The sequence below is a fragment of the Falco rusticolus genome, chromosome 11 (assembly GCF_015220075.1).
Source record: "Falco rusticolus isolate bFalRus1 chromosome 11, bFalRus1.pri, whole genome shotgun sequence".
NCBI classification, from domain to species: Eukaryota; Metazoa; Chordata; class Aves; order Falconiformes; family Falconidae; genus Falco; species Falco rusticolus.
Window position 1 is genome coordinate 18641191 of NC_051197.1, and position 17266 is coordinate 18658456.

The window sequence follows — 17266 nt, forward strand, 5'->3', positions numbered from 1 at the left end:
TTCTGGGAAATTTCCAAACTAAGTAGTAAAGGCAATGACTGAAGCTTGGGGACTTCTCACCATCACAACAACATTTGAGTTCAAAATCCCACTGCACTTTGGCACAAAATGCTGGATGGTTTACAGAGACTTAACTTATCCTCAAAATAGTACAGCTGCTTTGGTGACAGTGGAGAACCCAAGATATCAACATGTTGCAAAGAAAGAGAAAAATTTCTGTCACAGAATTTTTGATGAAAATGGAAGAGGCAGCAAGGAACACAGTTGGAAAATGCAACATGTCGACACTACCAAAAGAAACAGAGTTAGATATGAAACACTTTTTTAACAAGCTGACTACTGACAACGATACAGAAAGTAGGTGACAGCATTTCAAAGTCAAGACATTCTACATACTTGTTGATGTGTTTACAACATAGATGAAAGCAGTTTCAAGATTTCACAGAGAAATGCAGGCTGACATATTGATAAAGTTTTTAAAATATCTTCCTCTATAAAGCCATGAAGAAAACTTTGCAATTTGCATATTTAGTCCAGCTATTTACTAATCAGCCCTTTCATGTATTAATTCAGACCATATAGACTTACTGGTTAACTTCTTATGAGATACTCAGAAGAGAACACATGCATTCAAGTACATGAAGAAAAGATGGAATGGTCAGTGGACTGTATCTACAGAAGAACTCAGGATGCCATAATGCTTTGAGTTTTGTCTGTCTTCTGCTGGAATGTGGTATATGTGCTTTTTACTGGACCGTCCTGTGAAAAGTTGAAACCCTTGGCTTCCTGTGTAATTCTGGGCAAGACTTGGGAACTTACAGAATCTAACAAATCACTATAAAGTATGGTAGGCTTCTCCTTTCTCATTTTTCCAAACAGTGTTATAGTTACAGCATTCACTTAAGATCCCTTCCCTTTCTATGAAGTTATTTCAATCTGCATCTCCCACTTTCTGAGTGAAAACTCGTTACTCAATTATTGGGTTTTGTGGGGCAGGCCTGTCTCAGCTCTTTCAGGGAAAATCCATTAGAAATGGTATAGAATAATTAAACCTTATGTAGAAAGAGTGCATATGTGCCAACATGACTGTATGGCTCAGGAAAAATAACCCAGGAGTTGGGAAACACCCCACCACCACCAGATCATTGCATTCCTCTAGGTTACAAGAGATTACAGTCATGTGCACTCTTGTCCAAATATCTAATTCATGGAAAGGAATCCAGCCAAATACCCACTATAAGCAAGCAAAGTACTTCTAGTGACATCAGCAATGTCTGGATCACATTTGCAAGGAGAGCCAAAAGGTCAAGTCAATATTTAAAAGTGGAAAATGTAATTTGTTCACATTCCAATAACACTGAATTGCAGGAATGGATTTTATGTAACTTTGAAAACTGTTTAATTTAGTATGAAAGAAACTAAGGATTATAAATTTGTGCCTTAACAGAATGTTTTTGCAAATCATACTAACTTACAAAAAAATTAATAAGATTAGGTTAACCTAAACTGTTGCTGCAGCATCACTAAATGTTAGAAAGTGTGGGTTTCAAGTGTTTATTAGCATTCAATAAGGTCCTTAAATGAGTACAAAGAAGTATTTTTCTGTAAAACAAGCTAGAATTGCAACACGTAGGCAAATGACTTCAACATTTGGTCTTCATAAGCTGACTACAAAATACCTGGTGTGAAAAAAATTCATTTATTTGTGAAGAGAAGTGTTATTTTGTTTCTTGAGAAGTTGCTGATGGGTAACATTCTCGATAGTCAGACAGTATTTTAATTAAACTTATATACAAAAATAAATCCCATCTCCTTGGTTTAGTTTTTGTTTTTCTTTTGGCTTTTTTTCTAGAAAACAGAGTTGTAAAACCAGGGAGGCAATAAGAAGCTCCAGCATGAGCACCTTCATGTAAAAAAACATTAAATTTCACCAAGTCACCCCTTTTTGAGACCTGTAAGTTTTCCTTTTCTCTCCACCCTTTTGTTTTCTCCAAAGTCTGACCTTTGGCCTATATTCACAATCTGTGCATACACTGTGGAAGTGGAGGGATTTGAGGCAGAAACATTTCCTTGGGCAATAAAAGTGGCAAAAGCAGAAGTACCAGGGAAAACAGTGTTAGGATAAATCTCTAAAAAAAAAAGATAAAATATCACAGTGCCAAGCTATTCTTCCCAGCGACAATATACATAAGAGGAAGAATCTTAATCACCAGCCCATGAGGTACAGAATATAGGTCTACAGACCTTCAGAATTAACTTAAACTCACAGTATTCATTATAAATAATAGTAATTTAAAAAAAATTGTGAGCAAAAGAAATGCACTAAAGTATTAAGACACAAGCTGAATGTTCATGCAGTTGTAGAGCCCATTATTTGTTGTGCTGCCAGTCAGCACGCTGCAGCCAAGAGCTCTGCCAGGTGGGTCTAACCACTGCTTTCCAGATGCCAAAGGAAAGCAGAGACACCAGGCAGTTATCATGATGGAGCTGAGATCTATCACCACAGTAACAACTGTGCAATAAAACAGTAGACATCAGCTTGGTGGAGAAGATTTACTCAGCAAAAGAAAGTGGGGAGGGGGGGACAGGAAGAAGCATAGGGAAGGGCTCAGAGAGTGGCTGAGACTTCTGGAAGGGGCATCTGGATTCTGACTTCCCAACTTCAATAGCACCTGCCTTGGTCAGTTCCCAAAGAAAGATCTGGTCCCAATTACTCACAGGTATTTCATGTTTCAAAAGTAAGTTTTTATTTCCCCAAACACATTCCAAGCTTTAAAGACAGGGTCATCCCTACAGATTCTTGTCATCTGTGTCACAAAGACTAAAAGAAATTCACAGTGGTCTTTCACAGACACTTTCTGCTTTGCCATTAGCTCATGGGGTGTGTGTTGTGTGTACTTCAAGGGTTAAAAATACAGGTTGGGTGTCACCTGGTCCTTCCTAACTGACATTGAGAGCATGAAACATACCTTCAGCACTAAATACAGACCATCATACACTGGAAACCTAGAAAAACAAGCACATACATGGACTAGAATGTACAGCTCTAAAAGCAAAAACTAACCTACAGCAATTATCTTAGGGAAGAAGGGATGAGCAAAACTCCCACTTTGAGACCACCACTGCTACGTGTCCAGCCCAAAATAAGCATGTTAACCATTATTCCTGCCAGTTAAACAGTTGTGCAATGTTCCACTGAAATACAAGGAATTTCAGGGATGCAGACTAATTTCCTAGTAACTGCTGCCTCACTTCTCTGGTAGTAAAGTATAGATTTATTTTTAATTGTTATAACTAGTGATTCCTTTGCTGATTTTTGGGAAGCCCACAGGCATTATCATCACAGTAGGAGCAGTGTAAGATTTTAAGAGATACGATACTGTGGTAGGCGGTTTGGTTTGCTTTGCCTTTACACCTGGACAATTTGGTACAGATTCAAAGCGATGCTTGAGAAATTTAGCTTAATAACACTGTCCTTTAATTTGTTAAAGCTGTCATCTTTCTGTTAAAGACCATTTCGGAAGGTGTGGTGAAGTAGGATAGAATCAAGTCTATTCTCCAGACCAAGAGAACAGTTTTCATTGATGACAGAGGACAGATAAGTGAAAGCTAGCGAAATTCCATGGTCACCATTAATATGATGCAGGAATTAAAACCGTGAAATGAAAGAATAAGGATGGCATTTCCTCTTGGAGCTGGTTGAAAAATAGTTTTCATCCTGGTAAAATTCTAATACCTCAGACTGCTTCCTTTTGAGAATATCCAGTTGTTTTGAGACTTTCCATCAAAACCTTGGGCAAAAGTGGTATCTCCATGTGAAATATTCTTCTTATGGTGAAATTTCAGCAGAACATGGCTTTGCTTCAACATTTCAGTATATTTCTAATTCATTCAGGACAGTCTTGTAGAAAAATACATTAAAATGAGATTTTGTAGGTACAGAATTTCCTTTTTTTTTTTAAGTTTCAGTTATATTTTTGTGTTGTCTACGTTTTCCCTAGTTCTATTTTAATAGCAGAAATCTTGGCAACATTATTTGCTGTTGTCATAAAAACAAGCCATCTTTACCACGATGACTTTATACAGCTAGACAGTATGCAGCATGTATCTGAAGTCACATTTAGTTGAAAAATATAATTTCATGCAAATTTATGTTAGATTTTGACATTATAGAAGGAACAGTTGACCATATGTTGGAAAGGAATAAAAAGCACTATACTCACATTAAACTGGGGAGACGGGCTTGCTACTTAAAATTTTCTATTTGATATCCATGATATGTCAAGTAACTGCTATTTTAAACATTAAAATCCACAAGAAATAGTGACAGAAATATTGGAAAAGAGAGGAAAACCCCCAATATTAAACACAAAAGATGATGCTGCATTTCATCACTATAATTGTAGCATTAAAGCAAGCTTCTAGGTTAATAATTTACCAGTTCTCAGGAAAAAAAAGACAAAATATTTCAATCATACACATCCAATTTCTCTGATTTAAAATTAATTCCTTTCAAAAAAGGTAACAGTTAACACTGCAGAGGGATTTTTGCCTCTTTGCAATGCTCTGTAGTTCTGATACACTTGCTGGAAATAGGACTTCAAGGCAGTGGAAGGGAGCATAAGATGAGTTCAGGAGCTTTCTGTGATTCTGCATCCATCGAATCATTAGTACTTCTGAAACTTGAGAAAACTGGGTATTGTGTAAAATAGCTTGAGGGAACAGCTTCAGAACATTAAAATACAGTCCACAGGCAATTTTCTAAAAGAAACCCCCTTTCCATAGTTCTGTCCTCCTTTTTAATATTTTAAGCTAGATGCCTTAAGTGATATATGTATTACTTTCCTTTCAGTATAAAATTTCTTTCTTTGACAGATTGCTTTGGTTGGGGGGGCCTCAGCGCTGCTGTCTTCTGGGAGCTCCAAAGTGCTTCCCTCAGCCCGCTGGGACGCTGGCATCTCTCTGTCAGGGATGCTGCCATGCAGGGTACCACACAGTTTTCTTTGTATGTATTGCTTTCTTCTTCTGTGTGGGGGTATGGAACACTCTTCTTATGAACTGTGGTTCTTTGTTCTTATGTTGGTAGCTCTTCAGAGCCAAAAGTGTGGTAGGCACATGGAAAACAACCAGAAGGTACCACTGCTACTCTTTGTTAATCGATGAACTGAGTGGTTAATTCTACCTCTTTTACACTAATACAAACAAGGAGTAAATACAGTCTTGTCTATAATGCTAAACTAAGATAAAATTTAGTAAAAGAGTAGCTAAAGCCTGCAGTTTTAGGGCAGGGGGTTGGAAACTTTTAGAGAGTTAAATTTTTTAGGTTTTTATTTTAAACTGTAGAAGTTAGAGGAAAAGTTTCCTGTGGGTCATGAGTAGGGGCAAAGACTGAAGCTACACCAGTCACATGGGAGGGGTGGGCTTAGAAAAGCTTGCTGGTTGTGTTTGGCTGTTCATAAAATCATCTGTAGGGGTTTTCTGCCAAACAACAAGAATAAAAGAGCTAGAGTTTAAAAACAAGTACCTGTAGTTTCTTCTAGTTTTAGAGTAGTAAAGATTTGTGTGCATGCACAAACTATAGTAGCAGATAAGTGGGCCCAGTTTTGCTTATACGGAACACCAGGTGTTAGACTGAAATAACTGTGAGAACTTAAAAAAAATAATATAAATGCTACAAGTATAAAAGATATGATAAGAAAACTGTTTCAAGCAAAGTCAGTTTTCGTGCTTATTGATTCTGGGAGTTGATTCTCCTTCATCACAGCTTTTCACACCCCTGATGCCAAAATATGGAAGATGTGACTACTAACACTGTAAAAAACCCAATTACTTTTAAATGAGCATTGATGGATAGAACATACACAGAATTCATAGTTTTAAAATGTGCGTAAGAGTATACTGTCAAACAATAGTGTGCAGTACCATGCTTTCCTAAATAATCTTTAAATCTGAAGAATTTAATCTTGCTAAAGCAGAACACCAATGTGAAACAGTAACCTTTACTCATAGAAGATACGCAGGAGAAGAAATTCAGCAGCATCTAAAGTACCATAATGGTAGCAACAGTGGAACAGTGAAATTACAATTACCTAGAAACAGCATAAGAGAGTGGAAAATTTAGCCTTGTGCATTGATTTAAATAAAAGCCTGCATGCATGTTGTTAGATCATATTGAAAGTGACATTGTGTTAAGAGGATTCAGCCAATGAAGTTGTACTGATGTAAGCTCAGGCAGAATTTGGCCTTGCCTATCACATATATTATACATGCATTGCTCATTCTCTTTTGTTTTGCTCCATTCTGACCTAATGGTTGCCTGTCGTCTGTGATGCTGACTTCATCTTTGACCCTGGCTTTCTTCCTCTCCCTGTATCTCCTGTGGCTGTGTATTACTGCTCTCATTGCTTTAGTCATCTATTTTTCTACCATAATTTCATCCTCACTGAAATCTCCCATTAAGAAATCTGATTAAAGCTATCATTGAAGCTATTTGCTTTCCTAATTTGAAATGCTTGTATTTTGACCTTAATGGTTCTCAATACAAATACCCAGCAGAAACATTAAAATTAATCCGCTGAAGGCAAATTTTAATGTAAAAATATGACCATTTTCAGCTTCAGCTATTCGTACCATGTCTTCATTGATTTCAGGATCTGTTAAAAAACATTTCCCTAGTTTTCCTCCATGGATTTTCTCCAGACTACCTTTTCATCTAAAGGCTTGACTTTCCAGTCTACCTCTCCTTAGGAAATAACTAACTTTTATCAGAGTTGTGTGGGTACCAAATGCTATCAGGTAGGACAGTGTTACACACAGCTTTGTGTTGTATCTATACAAATGCAGATAAAAGTCAGTGGAGAGTAAGGTCCCATGGGTCAGTGCTATGCAAGAGTGCCCTGGGATAAAAAGACCATCTATGACACAGAATACCCCTATGTCCAAAGGGTATATTTTGGACAAAAACAAGACAATATTGGGTTTTCAGAGTTAAGAGGGGATGGTTAGGACACAAAGCCTATAGCTACAAGAATACTGAATACAACAGTGATTGCAATGGTGTAACCTCTCAGCCTCTCTTCTGGCATGAAAGGCAGTGTTCAGAGGGGACAGGGGCATAAGAGTTGCCTTATTTTCCCTTACTCATAAATCTCTGAAGGAAGACACCCTGCTAAGTTGTATGCTTTCACAACAGCTTAAAGATCCTCGTAACTAGGACAAACATGAAGACTTCTCAGCTTTCCTCAGCAAGTCCAAAGTAAAGCTGTAATGTTCCTGTGAGTTCTGCTGCACATCCACACACACACACACACACCCCGCCCCGCTGAGCACCATTCTCCATTCTGTCTTTTGTTACAGTTTTACCGGCATTGTTTATAAGACTTCAGACAGCAAAAGCAACTTAGGAGCAAAAACCCCACTTTCCTCAATCCTTCATCCGATCCTACTGCTTTCTCATTTGTTTTTTAAACTTCATATGATAATACCTGTTTGAGTGATTCCTTTTATTTTGCTACAAACTTGTTAACAGAGGGACAAAAGAGAGAATAGATGGGATTGCTGTGACAGTGAACAACACCCAGAGTGCCACAGACTTATGCAAGTGGCAGTTTACTACCACATTTGTACCAAAACCAGTAACATCTCAACACTTCATGTCTGTTGAGCACATATGCTAGCCACTAGGTAGCTGACAACTCCTGTGGACAAGGTATGAGCAGCCACCATTGCCTCCCTCATTCCCCTTCCAGGGATGCTAGTAACAAGTCCATTTCCAGTTAGGCAATATAACTGGAGTACCTCCCTGTTTTACTCATGAATTTGATTTTCAGTAGTCTTCTTAACAGTAGATATTTTAGAAATGTCTGTTGGACAACAGTATTTCAGTTTTCAGAGACAGTGTTTGGGGCTTGCTGCTTTTTTGAATGGTGACACTGGTTTTTATCCATTTAACTCATTATTTCCATATTCTGTAGCTATAGTAGGAAGCAGTTGCATAATCAGCTCACACATTTCTGTAGCTGTGCCATATGGTCCTGTGGTTTGCATACCAGAGAATGAAGAACAAAAATAAAAATCAGAACATAATCATCAAAACTTTGCCCTGGAAAGCTCATGTGCAGCCAAACCCTCTACTTGGAGCATGCCCACGCCAAATTACAGCACTGAAATATTTCCTCACAGAGGATACGAAAGAGATCCACAAACTCCAAAGAAGGTGTGGGGGTGGACTTCTGGAAAAACTGATGTACTACATGCCACCCTGCAAAAACATACTATGGCAGAAAGCAGGCAATCAGATATAGGCAAAGCAATGTGACATAACGAAGTATTCGCGATTAGTTTCTATGCTTAGCACAACATTAGATAATTATGGCATTTCAGGGCTCAAAAATGATTTTAAATGGCTGTCCTGCCTGTTCCGGACGCAGCCATGTACTACTTGGTAGTGTACCTCATCCATCTGGAGAGGACTTGTCTCATATGCCAGAACATGTAACTTGCTAACAAGGAAAGCATGGCTCCCACTTATTTGCCAGAGGCCACAACAGACTAGAAACATGGTATGCTTTCTCATGCAGGGAGGAGAAACAGAACAGCCTTCTCACACCACCATATCACTGTGCTCCTGAGAAGGGCTTTCTACTGTGTCCTGACACAGAGCTGTGCCTGTCACGCAGGATGGAAGCCACAGTAAACTTCAATACTTTCCTCTACCAGCTCACAGAAGTTATCACCTTTTCATGTAATTAGAAAAGTCAGTTCATTGTCATTTTTCATATCATAACAATGAAGCTAGTTTTCATTTCACTACCTGTAGCTGAGAGTAAAGAAAAAAAAAAAAAAGGCAGAAAAAAGCCATAGACAGTTTTCTTTAAAAATAAATGAATTGGCCAAGTTGCAGCAAACTACTCACAAGAGAATTAATCCTTGAAATTTAATACAGAACAAGCTCTGCAATGCACCAGTACACACTTTAAATAATGCCTTTCCAAGGCATCTTATCCTCTCCTCTTAGTGAAAAAAAAAATCTATCCAAGTTCAATAACTATTATCCTTTCTGTAGCTGGTAGGCACTTCAATAGTATTGGAGACAGCTGACTTATTCTGAAAGTAGTCATACCTCTGAGCAGATTGCAAGAAATTAATTGCTTTTCTCAGATTTTAGTATTGCTGCCCCAAGGAAAAACCCGAAGTGGCAACAGAAGCAAACCACAAGTATATCACAACTCAGACTAAGTAATTGTTATGATTTACTGTTGGGCTGGGAGAGCCTAAAAACCAGTTTACTTAGTTGCCTGGACTAGGATATATGGACCCTGATTTAAATTGTTGTATTTGCTGCCTTTGGACAAAGAGCCTGGGAGTTTGAACCAGAAGCACATACAGTTACATGCAAAGTGAGCTGCCAGGCTGGAGACAGGCAGGTCAAGACCTACCTGCCTGGAAGGCTTTCATGGAAAGTCTCTGCGGTACATCCTGTAATGGAGAAGTAACACAGAGCTGAGAGGAGCGCTGGATTTCTTCCTTAGTAAAACCCAGCTACAATCATATTCTTGTCAGGGCACACCAAAGACTAGCAGCTCTTAGTGCTGGGAGGGAGCCCCTAGGGTGGGCAGGACCTCACCAGCCAGGGAGCTGGGCAGGGGGAAGCCAAGGACAGCCCAAGGCTGGGCTGTGACCAGGCAGGGCTGCAGGGAACTGGAAGCCAGCACTGCTACAGCATCACCAAAGAACAAAGTGATAACCCCCGTCTGGGCTGAAACAGGGTCCTGGGCAGGGTGGGGAGAGGCCCCAGGTGGGGCTGATCCAGCCTGATCAGTGCCCCCAGGGCCCTGGCAAGTCTGAATGTACGTAACCACTTCCAAAAAAAAGAGGGAAACAGAATCATTGTATTCGTATGCCTGGTTTTCTTCCCTTTGGAGACCTAGGAGTGAAATTTCCATTCATTTCAGTAGCAAAGATTAACATCTGTCCTCTGCCAGCAGTGGGGAGGAAGGAACTGCTTACGAGTTTTTGGATCAGTAACTTATCCCTTCCACTCAGGCCCACAAAATGATGCAATGTGCAAGTGACAGCTCATGCCTCCAAATTCAGTATTTACTGAATTCTCTGGGTGAAAATATGTAATTGAAGAATACCTTATGCACATTTTCTGAACTCACCTGTACTTTTAATACTAGTCTTACTAGAATATTGCAAATAGTCTACAAGTTTACTTTCTAGATTATATACAAGCTGGGTTTTTTTCGATTTTCAGCTGTGGGGGATCAAACATATCAAAATTAGCATGTGCTTCAATAATTTTTTCTGCTCCTTTTACTACTCTTTTTTTGTAAATAAAGCTTCATAAAATGCCCCAGGGGCTAGAATTTGAGTCTAATTTCAAAGAGAAATTTGTTGGCATACCAAATGTCTGTAGACTTAAAAATTTGTTATTCTTGGCTACAATGCTGGCACAGACATCCCAGCAAAACAGATATTTATACTTGGTTTACTTCCTGTTTTGACTCCACTTATTGTGAATAATTGTGAATAATATTGTGAATAGTCAGCAATTATTAAGTTTTAATATTAAGCAAATATTAAAGGAATGACAGCATTCTGTTTTTAGCTTGCATTCAACATGCAAAAGACTAAAGAGCCTCCAGAAAAAAGCTTAGTGTAATGATTTCTTTCAAAATTAAACTCCAGAAATGAAAGCTACAGAGCTACAATATTGGTTCTTCTTAAAAAATATAATGCAGTGAGTAGTTTAGGTGTAGTACTTTCAGGACTTACTCAGTGTTAAAAAAAAATATGAAAATAAAATCTCTGGTTGTACAAACTAGCACAAAAAGTGGGATTTTTAATGAGGAATTTTGTAATTCTAAAAGCCTGCTCGTGTGTAAAATGGCACAGAATTAACATACGTGATTACATTTTGCTCTGACCAGCATTAGGTCCATAATGACTATGCAGAGCTGAAAATTTTCGGAACATCCTTGCCTCCCTGATTCTGTCGACCAAACCAGGATCCTTCAAAGTAGCTGCAAGCTGTTATTGAGGAATGCTCCCTGCTGCTCTTCCGAGCACACACATGCCTATCCATCCAGCATGTGCCGTTAACAGCAGCACACAACCCAGTTCAGTGTCTTCAAGAATGTTGTATGTGTTTAAAGTTATGTACACACTTCAGTGCTTAGCTGGATGAAGCCCAATAAAGTGGCTCACAGACTCTTACTTCACATGCAAAAAAAATGGTTCAAGAACAATCATGTATACAATTACGGGCTAATTTCTTAGTCTTGATAACTTCGAGATGTTGAGAGACTTCCACATGATGTGCTTCAAGAGAAACACTAACCGTCAGTCCATACCCAATTGGCAACGCCAAAATACAAGTCAGCAACTTTCCCCACAAAACTTCTTCAGCTCTCTGTCCAAGAATGTACTTGACTACTTCTGATTTACAGTCGCTTTGGTGTGGTGAATGTCAGAGGTACTGTGGGTGAGATTAAAATTCTGCTTGGATTACAGCATACAGTAATAAACCCCTGCGGGCTGATTTATAATGCTCAGCAGGTATTTCACATCCAGTGTTTTTCCCTTAAATTTTCGTTGTTTTAAGTTATCTATAGGCAGCCAAGTGCTATTGTGCAATAGCACTGGACATCTCATGAGTGTATTGCTCTATATGTGTCATACTTCAGCTCCACAGGGAGAATTCAGTATTTCAAAAAGCGCCTACCTTAACTGCAATATACGGACCTAACTCAGACAAAGCAATTTACAGAAACTTCTTTTAGCCACTTTAGTCTCTATGGCTTGCTCTGATTTTTGCTGAAGAAAATACCTGGGTGCCTAAAGTCTCCGTGCTGCACACATGAAAAAGCTGATGCCTTGCCTGAGGAGAGTATTGGGGCGTCCCTGGGGAGGTGGCAGACCTGGCTGTCCTGAACCAGGCTTCAGTGCCAGGGCTCAGCCCCATCAGCAGTGTCTTTCACAGAACAGGTAGAACTGAGTCCACCACAGGAGTACTCTATGATCTGCACCTGAAGGGGACAAGTGCTGGACACTTAAATGATGGTTTCAAGGCCAGGCAGTTTCAAGCTGTGGATTGTACTGCCTATTCAGGCAGTTAATCCTCAGCCTGCAGACCAGCACCTCCGCCCAGAGGAGGCATAGCATTTTCCCTGTGGGCTTCTCCCTGGCATTCCTTATAGTCTTCCTTAGGCATCTTTTCATTATTCAAACTTATTTCAGTGTGTGTGATCAAAAAATGTATGAAATTGCTCTGTTCCTTTCACAGGCAGTTCTTGGAACTTAGTGATGGGGATGGGTTTAGTCTGTTTTCCAGAAAGTGCCTCTATCAAGGAGAAATGCATAAAGGAAAGAGTATTTCATCTGGATAACCCAATGTTTCCATTACACTCACATAACGTCTAATTATGTACTCCATAAATCTTCATATTTTGTTATGAGGCTCATAATAACCAAGTCTGATAAATAGATTCTCTCCCCTGGCCACTACCAATTGAGTAGAAAAAAATACTTATTTATGAAGCTTTATTAATAAAATGTGAATAATTCAAACAGCTTCTTCAGTGAAGAAACAGCAGTAGAGTATATTCTTATTTGCATATAAATGAAAAGATGCTTTAGTGTCAGAGTGAAGAATTAAATAATATGAATTTTTACAGTGCAGTCCTGACAGCCTCATAAATATTATGGTCATAAGTTGCAGTTTCCTAAAAATCTCATTTTATCTTTTATTAGAAAAATATGACCAAAGGGCCAAGTCCTGCTCATTTTACATGTGTGAGTATTCCCAATGACAACACAATTATTCAGTAAGTGAGGTTACCAGATTCAGCCTTGTGTCAGATAGTGGAGCAAAAGCACGGTGTTATCTACATATCTATTAGGAGAACAGAATCTCTTATTTAACCATGAGAAAAAACCTTGTGTGTTGGTAACATATAGAGAACAATAACAAAAACTGTAGCTCTACGTTCAAACAGATGCTCCAAGTAAAGACAATATACAACGTGGGGAAAGGAAAAGCACTCGGCTAATACGCGTAAGATGCCAGTTCTCCCTTCAGTTACGTGGGTACCGGTTTGGCCAAGCCCAATATTCCTGTTTGGCTGTAAGCAATCCCCAAAGCTGCAGCAAATATAAGAACATTTAAATGAACTTTAACCGAATTGCTGCTGCTGAGGAAAGCTGTGATTTTGTCTATTTCGATTTCTTCTAAAGGCTGAAAAAGTCTCTGAAGCACAACCCCAGACTGGCTACAGAGAGCTGGGCCAGACGAAGTGCATTCTCCTGGAGGACAAGTAAAGGCAAGGGCCAGGGGCACCGCTTAAGAAACTCCTCTGACCAGTCTCGGCAGCTGGAAGAAGAAGTGGGTGCCATCATCTCCCCATCACTGTCAATTATCTTTTTCTGTCTACAGTGCTGTGCAAGTGGGACAGGATAGTCAAATACGAAAAGGCGTACATGGAAAGGAGAGCTAAACCTGGAGCAGTAAGAGGAAAATAATTATTAGAGAGGTTTTGGAGAGTTTATAAAGCATAGGAATGTATTTATGAAGTCTAGAATTAGAGGGACTAGGGGAGTATACAGTCTGACCTCCTGAAAATTACAGGCAACTGTATTTAACGCTGAACTGCCTGCTGTACTTGAATGCAACACCGCCTGTGTTTGGCTAGCCTGTGTGTTCCAGGAAGGCACTGAGTCTCAGTCTGAAGACATCAAGAGCCAAGAAATCAACCACAGCCCCTCACCGTTTGTTCCAAGGACTATTTATTGTCAGTGGTACTGAACTAGGTACTGAAGACTGCACTGTTTTAATTTGCTTGATTTCAGCTACTAGGTATTACCCCTTCTTATTTCACTCTTTGCTAGATTCAAGTGACCCTTATATTCACTTGTTTTTTTCTTGTGCATGTGTATACACTGTTACCAACCCACCTTTCAATCTTTTTGATCCGGTGGATAGGTTAAGATTTTTAGTTATTCAGTTGCACGGCATTTTCTCTGACTTCAGATCATTCTGTAGCTCTTCTCTATACACCCTTTTTCCAGCATCCATCTTGCAATGTGAGCATCAGAACTGTGCACATCATGCCTCAATCATCCTCGGCATGTTGCACATACAGGTAAAAACTGACGCCATTAACTTCTGCACTCTGTAAGTCAAGGTTTGCATGAACCCTTTTTGCTACAGCAAACTCATCAGCTGACTCATCAGTCCTTTTCAAACTTTCTCTATTGTGTAGGAGAGCCTGCATTCCTTATTCTTAGGTATAAGTCTTCTATTGATTTTATTAAAACGTACTTTGTTTGAATGAGACCCAGTTTATAAAAGGTCAAGAATTCCTCTGCATCTTTGCCCGAGGTCATTTTTGTATCTATTTTTAACTCCCTTTAAATAGGCTATAGAGGCCGCTATATTCTGGTCCGTTTTCTGACACCACAATAATTCTTGAGATTTTAGATATCACTGATGAGAAAATACTGGCAGAGACAGTCACTGCCACATCCGAGTGCTTATTCTAGGGCTGCACATCATCGAGAAGTACTCATTTGCATGTGAAAGCAAAGCTGGCAATCTCAGCTTTCCTGTAAAATGGTTAAGGTATGGAAATGGAAAATGAAAAACAGAAAAAAGGACTTTAGCCCCATGGTTTTCAAATCAATCTCTTCATGTTAGTGCAAGACTCATGAGTCCTGAATGATTGAATTTGACAGTATTCCTAAAGGGCACAATAGCATGAAGAGATTTATCTCAACTTGGTGCTAAAGAGAGCAAATTTTTGCCATAAAATTGTATTGCCTAACAAAAAGAGGAATTAAAAGTTGGAAAGCATGTGGCATTTAGGCTAATGGAGACTGATAATACATTTAACAGTCTATGCTGTCATTAAAATGGAATTTTCTATGTATAGGTATATGTCTATGTTTTTTAAATACTGCCAGGGCAATAACCAGCACCTTTATTTCTTCATTTCTAAGTAGTTTCTGATTTCTAAGTTTCTAATTTATGAGCAGATGTTCTTGGCAGCAGGGGGATGTAAGGATCTCCTACCGCTGTGCTGGATACGTTCATCAATTATCTTCCTGGATCTCGCTTGTCTTTTTTTCAAGGCTGAAGGACAGTACAAACACAGGGAGACTTCTGCCAGTTTACTTGACCTAGGAAGAGGTTAATAGATGTACTCTGGTGTCAGCATGGATTCTTTTAGATCTGTCAGCAGATACAAAAAGTTTGATTCAGCTGCTGATTCTGGCAGCAGTGGATGCAATCACACAGCAATGTTTGGATCCTTTCCTGGCAAGCTCCCAGAGGTGGGCATCGGCAATTGCTTGTCAGCCGTTAAGGAACATTCTGCATGGGCCTGGTTTGCCATTTGGCTTCTCATCCTTCAGATCCAGCCTAGGGATAAAGGCACGAGGGAAGGCAGTGCAGCAGTTTAGCTTGCGGAGCATTAGGCATGCTGCTTTGTTTGTGTATAGTTTCTTCTCTTTCCTTCTGAGAAGTTCTTACCTTGGTGCATTGTTAGAATGGGAAGCTCAGCCCTGAATGAGAAGATGGAGCTTTCTCTGCCCCGACAGCGAAGAAGGGGCTTTTGCTTACCCAAGCCGATGGAAAAGGAGTGTCTCATGCTGTAGCGAAGGCGCAGCAGCTGTGCAGAAGCAAAGCAGAAGCTGTGCCTTTACCTAGTCTACACTCATTCTGAATAAAGTGAAAATAAGCTAGAGATACCTAAGCAAGTACTGAGGAAATAATGGTGGAAACGGTACACATAATCTGTCACTCTCCTGTGAAGGTCTACATGAAGAAAGACATTGATGAAGAGGTGACTTTTGAGAAGATATTTATATAAGGAGAGTCAGAGCCAATTTGACTGAACTTCCTGCTTAAGCAAAGGAGAAGTGAGAAGGTAAAAAGCCTTTTTTAGAGAGAGATAAATGAAGGCGAGCATCAAGGCTGGCATTTCTGGTAAGACTAAAAAGAGTAGGACCATAAAATAAGAGACAATATTGGATTACGTTACAAGGGTAGTTATGCTCATGAGAACAAATAAATGTCAATTTGACGTGATGGAGAACCCCAGTCACTGGGAAGACAGCACAATAGAGCACAACATGTTTGGATCAATAGAAAAGGAGGAAATGGAGAGGAACAAGTGATCAAAGTAAATAAATGACCTGGGTCTAAATGAAAATGATTTTAGGTGTTGGAACCAAGATAAATTGAGATATTACGGGGAAAGAAAAACCAGCTAGACAGTGTCTAGATCAGCAGATATAATGAAACTGATTTCTCGATGCCTATGAATGCAACCTGAGTGACAGGGAGAAGGGTGGGATGGATATAACTGGCGGATATAAACGCCAGCAGTGGGAGCTGTATAGAAACGCTGGTTATTCGGTATTCCATGTGATGACAACTCCAAGGCAGGGAGGCCGAGGAGGCTGCTTGAAGCCCTGGCCTGGTCAGGAGGCAGCAGAGCTAAAGATGCAACCCATAAATAATCACCAGCTATTTTGCAACTATTAATTTGAAAAAGCAATTCATGGTTCAATAAAGTGTTCAGAAATGACTGCAGATAAGATTGTCCCGAGAGGTTAATACAGAACGACACTGCCTGTCGTTAGCGCTAGGACAAGCATGCACTCAAGAATCTTTATGCTGCCCTTCTAACTTCTGTACGATTACACGGATTAAAGAGAGAACAGAATTTGTTCTTAATTCATGTTTGCTATAATCTGCTTTCAAATACTGTCACCCTTAACTGAAATTATTGAGAGTCAGTGTATTTAGCTAATTCTCAAGGTGGTGCACTGGCTTGTTAGAGCTCTAAACAGAAAGTGCAAACTAGAACTGTTGGGAAAAAACCCACTGCACATCAGAGCACCCCCCTCCCCAAAACACCAAGGCGGCTCAGCAGCCGGTTTCTGCAGCCGCCCTCTGAGCAGAGTGAGGAACCAACAGGAGTCAGCAAGGAGGGGCAGAACCCGTTTCTGCTTTTAACCAAAACGCAGCTTATTGTAAGGCAACAGACAAGTCACCACATTGCCTCAGGAACTCTGGCCACCCCGGGCGTGGCTGGCATTTGCCAAGGGATGCAGCTGGGGCTCGGGATGCAGCTGGGACTCTGTGTGAAGTACGCAAAAACCCGGCGCGTTACAGTTCGTATTCTAGTGAACAGAGATCTGTGCGTTACCAAATGCAGGACAGCTAGTCTTTAACAAGAGCAACTTTATCTTAAAATAA

At 39.8% G+C, this 17266-nt stretch overlaps 1 protein-coding gene across 1 annotated transcript in view; it reads right to left on the reverse strand.

Annotated features, from left to right (window-relative positions):
* HFM1 (helicase for meiosis 1) overlaps nucleotides 1-17266 on the reverse strand; it is a 63328-nt gene that overhangs the window by 45740 nt on the left and 322 nt on the right. The window lies entirely within an intron of this gene.